We start from the raw sequence: 7,663 nt of genomic DNA on the forward strand, positions 1-7,663 counted from the left end.
CCGCCTTTGCAGCATCACTTCCCATCAGTGTTAATGGGACCCGCGCTGCTGTTGCAGGCCCGCAGCTCGGCCGTGCGTGGAGAGACCGGGGCTCAGGGCGGGGGTGGCAGTTCACAGCGAAGGTAAGGCAGGTTCCAGTTCTTCGCACACCTGATTTTTATGGGGGAAGTTTTCAAGTCATGAATAATCCCACCGTGAGTTAAGCACATATGTGAGTGTTTGCAGGAGCAGGTTTCAGGAGCTTGACCTAAAGCCTATTAAAGCCAATGACACTATATCCTCTGATTTCAGGCCGCTTTGACTCAGGACCTGGTGACCTGAATAGATTTGAGTCCAATTTTTTATTAGTATTTTAGTTTGCCTTTAGGTGAATGGAGAAGCGAATGACATAAACCAAAGCCTCAACAATTAAAACTAGACAGAGTACTGGAAAGGTATGCTTTCCTTGCCTTAAACGCTGTTTTACTCTGTTTTAAACTATATACAAACAGTTTTTAGGTAAGAATCCCATAATGAAATTATGACCATCTTTTCAGTGGCTTATAGCTACTTTGTCCTTTTTAAATCTAGTTTGACTTCTGATGCAAGGTTCCACTTTTAACTTCAGCTTTGAAGTGAATGTAACTCATACTGAGTAACTGTGAGATGTGGGGCAAATATTTCAGAAGCTATCTTCCTGTAAATGTGATAGATTGCAAGTAGATTGGTTGCACCTTATTTGATCACCTAATTAAATCCAAGCGGATAACTAACTGTACATCACGTCTGCATTGCTTGCTCTCCTTGTGTCACAACCCAGTAACAAACTGTTTAGTTTGAATGACAGCATTCAAGTATAAAACAGAGGAAGGCATAGAGAATTAAGGAAAGGGAGATGCAGGTGATGAGAATCCAAGCCAGGACTTTTTCTGGGTACCAAACGCATTTAATATTTAATTAGCTGTGCAATATGCGAGACAGCTCATCATATTTGGCTCATGCAAAGCATTCATTCTTTTTAAACGAGGAGCATCCATTTGAAGTGACTAGCATTAGACATAGACTAGGTGATCTAGGAAATGTTTAGCTCATAAAATATTTAAAGGGCAAGGGCCAGGGCCAGGCACAGGCGGTGCGGTGCTGAAACCCACGGCCCCCGCTCGAGGCACCTGAGCTCCGCCGTGGCTCTGAGCCCGGCATCCTCCAGCTTCAGCGGCTGGAAGTACCTTCTCTAGGGGCAAGTAAGGCACTTTTGCCTTCCCCCCCACCCCCCAAATTGTTTTGAACCTAGTTTGACATTTTTGCTGTCACTGGATCTCTCCATTTATTGTACTAGTTATTCTCATTACTTATTTATCTATTAGAGTCTGATTGACCTTCCCAAGTCTGTGCTGTGATAGAGCCCAGACTCTCCAAGTGCTCTGCGTGCTCTGCTCCCTGTCCCTGCCTCCTCCCTGCGGTTGAGCCACTGGGGGATAAATACTCGGTTTCCCCCAGAGCGATAGGAGCACTTTTCGATAATAAGACATATGCAATACAAATACATTTGCAATGGGAGGAAAATGATGTAAACTGAACCAGGAGAGTTAAAAAAAATTGCATGGGACACAGCAAATTTTTAACAAGTTTTTCCAGGAGCAGCACAATAAATGAAGCCCGGTTTCTCCCTCCTTCCCATAGAGCTGTCGCAGTTCCTGCCCTCATCCTCCCACCACGCTACCCGTCAGGGCTCCTCCGCGTCTGCAGACCCTTCCCCTCAAAGCCTTCAATTCTTCCTTTATGTTCAGTAAGTTCACAAGATCCCAAGCTCATTTCTGTGCTACTCATATCCTCCTCTGCTCGGCAATAGCCCAGCTCTCTCCTATTTCACCTATGCCCAGTTTACAATAACCCCGGCTTTCCTCCACGGCTTCTGAGTTGTGTTGCTTGTTTGGCCAGGTGGGCAAAAGCTAAGTTGTGCTCCGGCTCCGACTAGGCGCTGCCCAGGTGGCCAGTACGTACATCTGGCACGCAGACAAAACCAGGGTCAAGCTCTCCTTGCCTTTCTTCCAGAGAGGAGAGAGAAAAAGCATCATTTTGCACAAGCAGTGCCTAAGTTAATTTAAGAACTCATTGACGGGGATGTTATAGAGGCCAAAGTACTCATGGAGTCAAAAAGGCATTGCAAAAATTCATGAAGGAGTTACTAGATCTGTCCAAATGCAACCTCCAACTCAGATAGTCCCCAGTTGCTGGCTGAACTACTCCACACTTATGTTTCATTTTTTTTTTTTTTACATACATGCATACATACACCTGTACTAGGTACGGCTCTGCTGAGGCACTTAGTTTAATGCAGTTGAACAGTTAAAAAAGGCGAGATACAAAAAGTAGTCTCTACTCCAGTAGCTCCCATGGTCATGGTAACTTCACAACCTCTGTTTACACATGCAGTAATCCACTAGCTGTATGGGATGGAAAAATGTGATGCAGTCTGAAAAGAATCCATACAGATTCCCAAGAGCAAAAAAAATCTAAAAGTTTTTTCTCATTGGCTAAAATCTCCTATTATTCAAAAAGCCTTATATTTTACCCATCGTGGCTTGCAATAAGATACTTAATATTCAAAATCAAAACCATGATGCAGAGCAGGTCTGCTTCACTGCAGCAAACAGTGTTATATTCTGCATAACCTCCACGTAAAATAAATACTCTATCATGCTCTATTTTCAAAAACTTTGCTGCTGGGAAAGATGTTCCTTTCCTCAGGAATTGATTTGTCTCTCTTTTTTCCTAATTCTTGCCTTATTACGCTTTGCTTTGTGTTCTGCAGGCAACTGACATTTACCAAAGCTTTTTCTTAAAGCTCCTATTTTCTGAAATATTTTCTTGAAGTTTGCCACCATGTTGATTTGAAGTAAAAATAAGTACGATTAGAGTACGCCAAAGCAGAGGCCATGGAAATCACTCAATGCTGTCCTACTTTTCAGCTCTGATATTACCACGAGTACATTACAGTGGCGATTACACATTTGCTCCAAACCGTAGGGCACAACATCGATTTCTAGATCAATGATTTTTGGAACAGCCCACCCTCCTCCTGGCCCCAAGGAGCTCGACAGCTTTTAACTTTAAATTTACAAGGGCAATTACAGCAGTCAAGTAACAATAAAAAGAAGAAACGATCAAATTAATAGCAACATTATTATACATTGTTCCTTAAATATTCAGGATATCTCCACACAAGAAAGTGGAATTATGATTTATACGACAAAGATGTATGTGATTCAATAAAATATTTTGTGTGAACTGTGTGTTCACCTAAGTAATCGTGCTGGAAAAAGTAACACAGGGCATATGTCTAATCACTGCTAGTTCTCTCTGTAAATCTTCTGAGCTCTGAATCACAGAAATGGATTAAGGGTGGAGCTGGACTGAAAAAAAGGCATTTATGTGTATGTAAATATCTGTTGAACACATATATACACACACATACACATAACATATATTCATTCATGTTTTACCTGAGTCAGCAGGGGTTAATACTGAAAATCATGGCCTAGTAGATGTACACAGTTAAGAGGGGTGCACAAGAAATTCGTGTTCTTCAGAATACGGTTTTTCTTCAGCAGCAGCTGGATATGTCAGATGGGAGAGCACAAAATGCTAACTTATATAAAGAAGAAAACCCACGAGATCCTGGTGCCCTGCTCCCGTACAGAATGCGGGACCAGGTTTGACGATCAGAATCTCTACGGTTTAGCAAAAGAGCATTGGTTTGTTGCACTGTTTTAGTGAAACAGCCCTACAGATATTGCTATAGCTCGGATTAGAGTAACAACATGAATCAGTATATTCAGTATATTCATCAAATTTTGTATACATTAATGAATCGTCAGCACTATGCGAGAATAGCTGACTGTTATCAGCCTTCATCATGATGACATACTTTGGCAAGGACCTGGCCCAGCTTTTAATTTATCCAAAAGTAGGTAAAATGCCCAGTTTAGCAGGAGAACTTCAAGCATGTGCTCAGTTTTACTTATGCACTTAAACTTCAGCATGTGCTAAGGTATTTAGTTGCTGAGTTGCAGTAATTCATAATTTTGTCCATTCACTAATGATAATGTCTGTGCTAAAACATTTGGGACTATTTAAACGACCATATTTGTAAACTTTTCCATGAAGAAATGCCAATATTTACTTAGAGTTTGTCTAGGCACTCATGAACATGCTAAAGCTGATCACAAGAATAGCTGCCTCGCTATATGTTATACTACAAAGGCACTGTGCCCAAATAAAGGGAGATAAGATAAAATGGGTGGGTATTGTTGTTTCTTTTCTCCCATGGAACAACTATGCTCATCAGTCTTAAAAAAGAAGAGACCAGAAGAGGAGATATTACTGAAGTAAATTAGATGTTTCTATACAGCACAGGTTTCCAGGCAATTGAATTAATAGTTAGAGTTTTCTGTTGCAGTGCACGCTAGCTGTTAATCCAGAAACTAATAGAAGGTGTGTACTGCAACTCTGCCTAGGGCAATTTTAGGAATCTTTAAAATAAAGGTTAATTCACAAAACAGGTCTCAGTTGTCTGATATTTTCAGGAAATTATCTCATCAAAATACTGTTAAATAGACCACATTAAAAAAATATATTGTTATTATTAGGTAGAACAGAGATGACAAAAGTTTGCGAGAAAACATTCACATGGAGCCAATAGAAGCTTTTGCCTTGTTTTCTGCAACATGATCAGCACGTATTTTTTATGACCTGTGATATATGAAAAGGTCTGAAAGTGCTTTCTTTACTTCGGCTTTTCAGCCAGAAACCTGGTGTCTGGTTGTAACCACTTTCATCTTGTGCAATCTCCATCCTTTTTATGCATCTCCCACTTTACACCTCTATTTAGTAGATTTATCAACAAGCCCTAATAAGGTGGAGTAAGTATTAAAGATTGAATATATCTAACAGATACGTTAGTATGTCTATTAGATGTTAAGATATCTAACATCGGTTGTGTCTTTTATAGCACTGTCACAATACCCAAAGATACTTTCATGATACCCTACATAGGTAGAAGGTAAAAGCAGGACCAGTCAGGCCTAAGGGTATAAAGGAAAATGACTTTAGGACTGAAGGAAGACACCACGCAGCCTATTACATATAGAACATTAATTCTGTAAGAGGAAAGAATGGGATTACTCAACATTTGGGTTATTAGTCACACCAGTTACAAATGCTTGGTGGGCTGAGATACTTCTGTAATGTAAAGGCTCATTTTATACGCACCATATGCTTTAGAAGTTTAGCTAAAAGAAAAAATTGTTTTCAAGTAGAAAAAGCAAATGACTGAAAATCCAAGTCTGTTTTGTTAGTTTCTTGTGACTCATATCGAGTAGTTTTGCCATACTGGTTGTTCTAAAAGTCAAAGATTAGTATATTATAAAAACGAAATGCTTTCCATGGCTCTCAGGGCTCCTCAGGTTTTCAGCAGGTTCCACAGCTGGGAACTGTGCTGGCTCCTTGGGACTCCCTAAATTACCCCACTCCCCAGAGGCAGCGTAGTCAGGCTCTCTGAATAAAGGTTGTGCAAGGAGACCCGAGGAATTCAGAAGAAGCCAAGAAATTTTTAAAAATAATTCTCAGTACTAATTCTCATTCAAGATGAAAATGTTTTCAGAGTGGTGGAATTTCTTCCCACGGAATAACGTCATCCATGTCAATTAAAGACTCAGCGATGGTGAGCCCTGACCTGCGCTTCAGGCTGACAGCGGAGTCAACCGAGATCCTGGTCCCCAGGGAAGTACAGACCTTGCTCGCAAGTGTATACCTCATCTTGGCGCCATGGCAATGGCTAGGGTTTTTATTTTATTTTATGTAGAAGCCTTTCTAAACGCTCACTCTTTTTGTGGTGCATATAGAAGTAAAACATTAAATCAAAGCGGGACTGCACATTCATCGTGAAGGAAAACTGAAAAAACAATGCTAAAAATTTCCCAGGAGCTTTGAGGAAGAAGGCAGCTATAACTTTTGCTGTTGTCGGTATTTGGAACCAGCGATCGTATCTGGCAGAACGTTAGTAATGAATCTGGACTTACACTGTCTACAAGAGGCAACATGGACACATGGCTTCAGCTGCCCCTTAATCCTGCAGCTCAGGTACAGTTCGACTACAGCCGGTAGAGTGAGATACTTTATCTTCCCGTAAACATAGGCAGTTTCACCCTGTGCACAGTACTGGAAAATATAAAAAAGATAAACGGTAAATAAAAAAAAAAATTGTACTCCTACTAACAAGGCAGTATACCAACCAGAGCAATATTTCTAGTTTATATGCAAGTCCTCTTTTCTTTATTGTTTCCTCAATATCTAGTAAACACCAGTAAAACAAAATTCCTCCTGAAGCACAGGCGGAGATGCTCTGCTGCAAAGAGTGCTGCAGTCCTGCAAACACAACGTGAGGTCTGCAGCACAGCAAGGAGATTAACCAAACACGAGGCATTAAAATATTGCAAAGAGGATCAAAGGGATTTGTGATTGAAAAAACACACACCCGAATTACCGTCAGCTGAAAAGCTGGGCAGACAGAAAGCGGGTAAGTCTTTTAGGTTTAGATAACTTTTGGAATAAAGTCAAATTTTGGGTAATGCGCTGCAATCCATCACATCAGGCTTTGCTATGACATGAGGTTGCAAACAACGCCATCTTCTTTCTAAACTGAAAATTATAGTTTTGTTGTAGTCAAATACTATCTGCAAAAAAGGTAAATCACATTGGTCACCAACATGCCAAAAATGAAAAACCCTGAGGACAACAACAGACAAAGCAGTAGCCTTTTGTAAACATCTTGCCACACAAAGGGAAATACTACAGAGAAATAATAAAAATTTAAGGATGCAATCTTCCCACAGCATTCCTTTCTCTAGAATAAAAATAATTCACAATACAAAAGATTTTAAAATAGAACGTTAAATAGGAAATTGCCTCTAAGTTAAAATAAAGACAGAGAAATAATAAAGGCAGACAAAACCATGGATCAGCAGACCAGTGACACACTTGCAGAGACTCTGCCCCCAATCATGTGAACATCAGTATATTTTAAATGGAGAAATAATGTGTTTCAAAGAGTGTATGAGCATCTGTGTTCAGTCTAACAACCTTGCAGTTCTGACATTGAGATGAACAACATGCAGAGAACAACTATGAAACGAGTAATAGGTTCTGCGTTTCATCCCAACTTTGTTCAAAATCAGCCTGCCTCTAATATTCCCTGAAACGTATTCTTCACATTTGGTTTTTCTGAATGATGCTAAAGATGCTTAATGGGCATGAAACTGCAAGTTTTCTTCTGGCTTCTCTAGCAACTCTCAAAGACACCTTTGCCTAGACCGCCAGTTTCTCAAGCTCGAGAAATTTAGCCTTTCAGACAAATTTCTGGAGAGTCGGCCTCTTGCTGCCAGGAGAGCAGCCATGACGTCTCTTCTATTTTAACAGACTGTCCCATTTCTCTCATTTTTCTTTGAGGGCAGGTATGCATCCCCCTTTAATGTCAGGGTTATCTTTTATTTCATCCGTTGTCACATAAGTAAGGGGAAAGCTAAACCAGTCACACAAAACAGTGAAATATCTGATTAAACCTTGTTCTAACAAAAGTCAACCACAAAGATTTTTTTCATATAAGTCTCCTTCAGTGAATTGCCCA

Source organism: Struthio camelus, chromosome 6, assembly GCF_040807025.1.
Source record: "Struthio camelus isolate bStrCam1 chromosome 6, bStrCam1.hap1, whole genome shotgun sequence".
Lineage (NCBI taxonomy): Eukaryota > Metazoa > Chordata > Aves > Struthioniformes > Struthionidae > Struthio > Struthio camelus.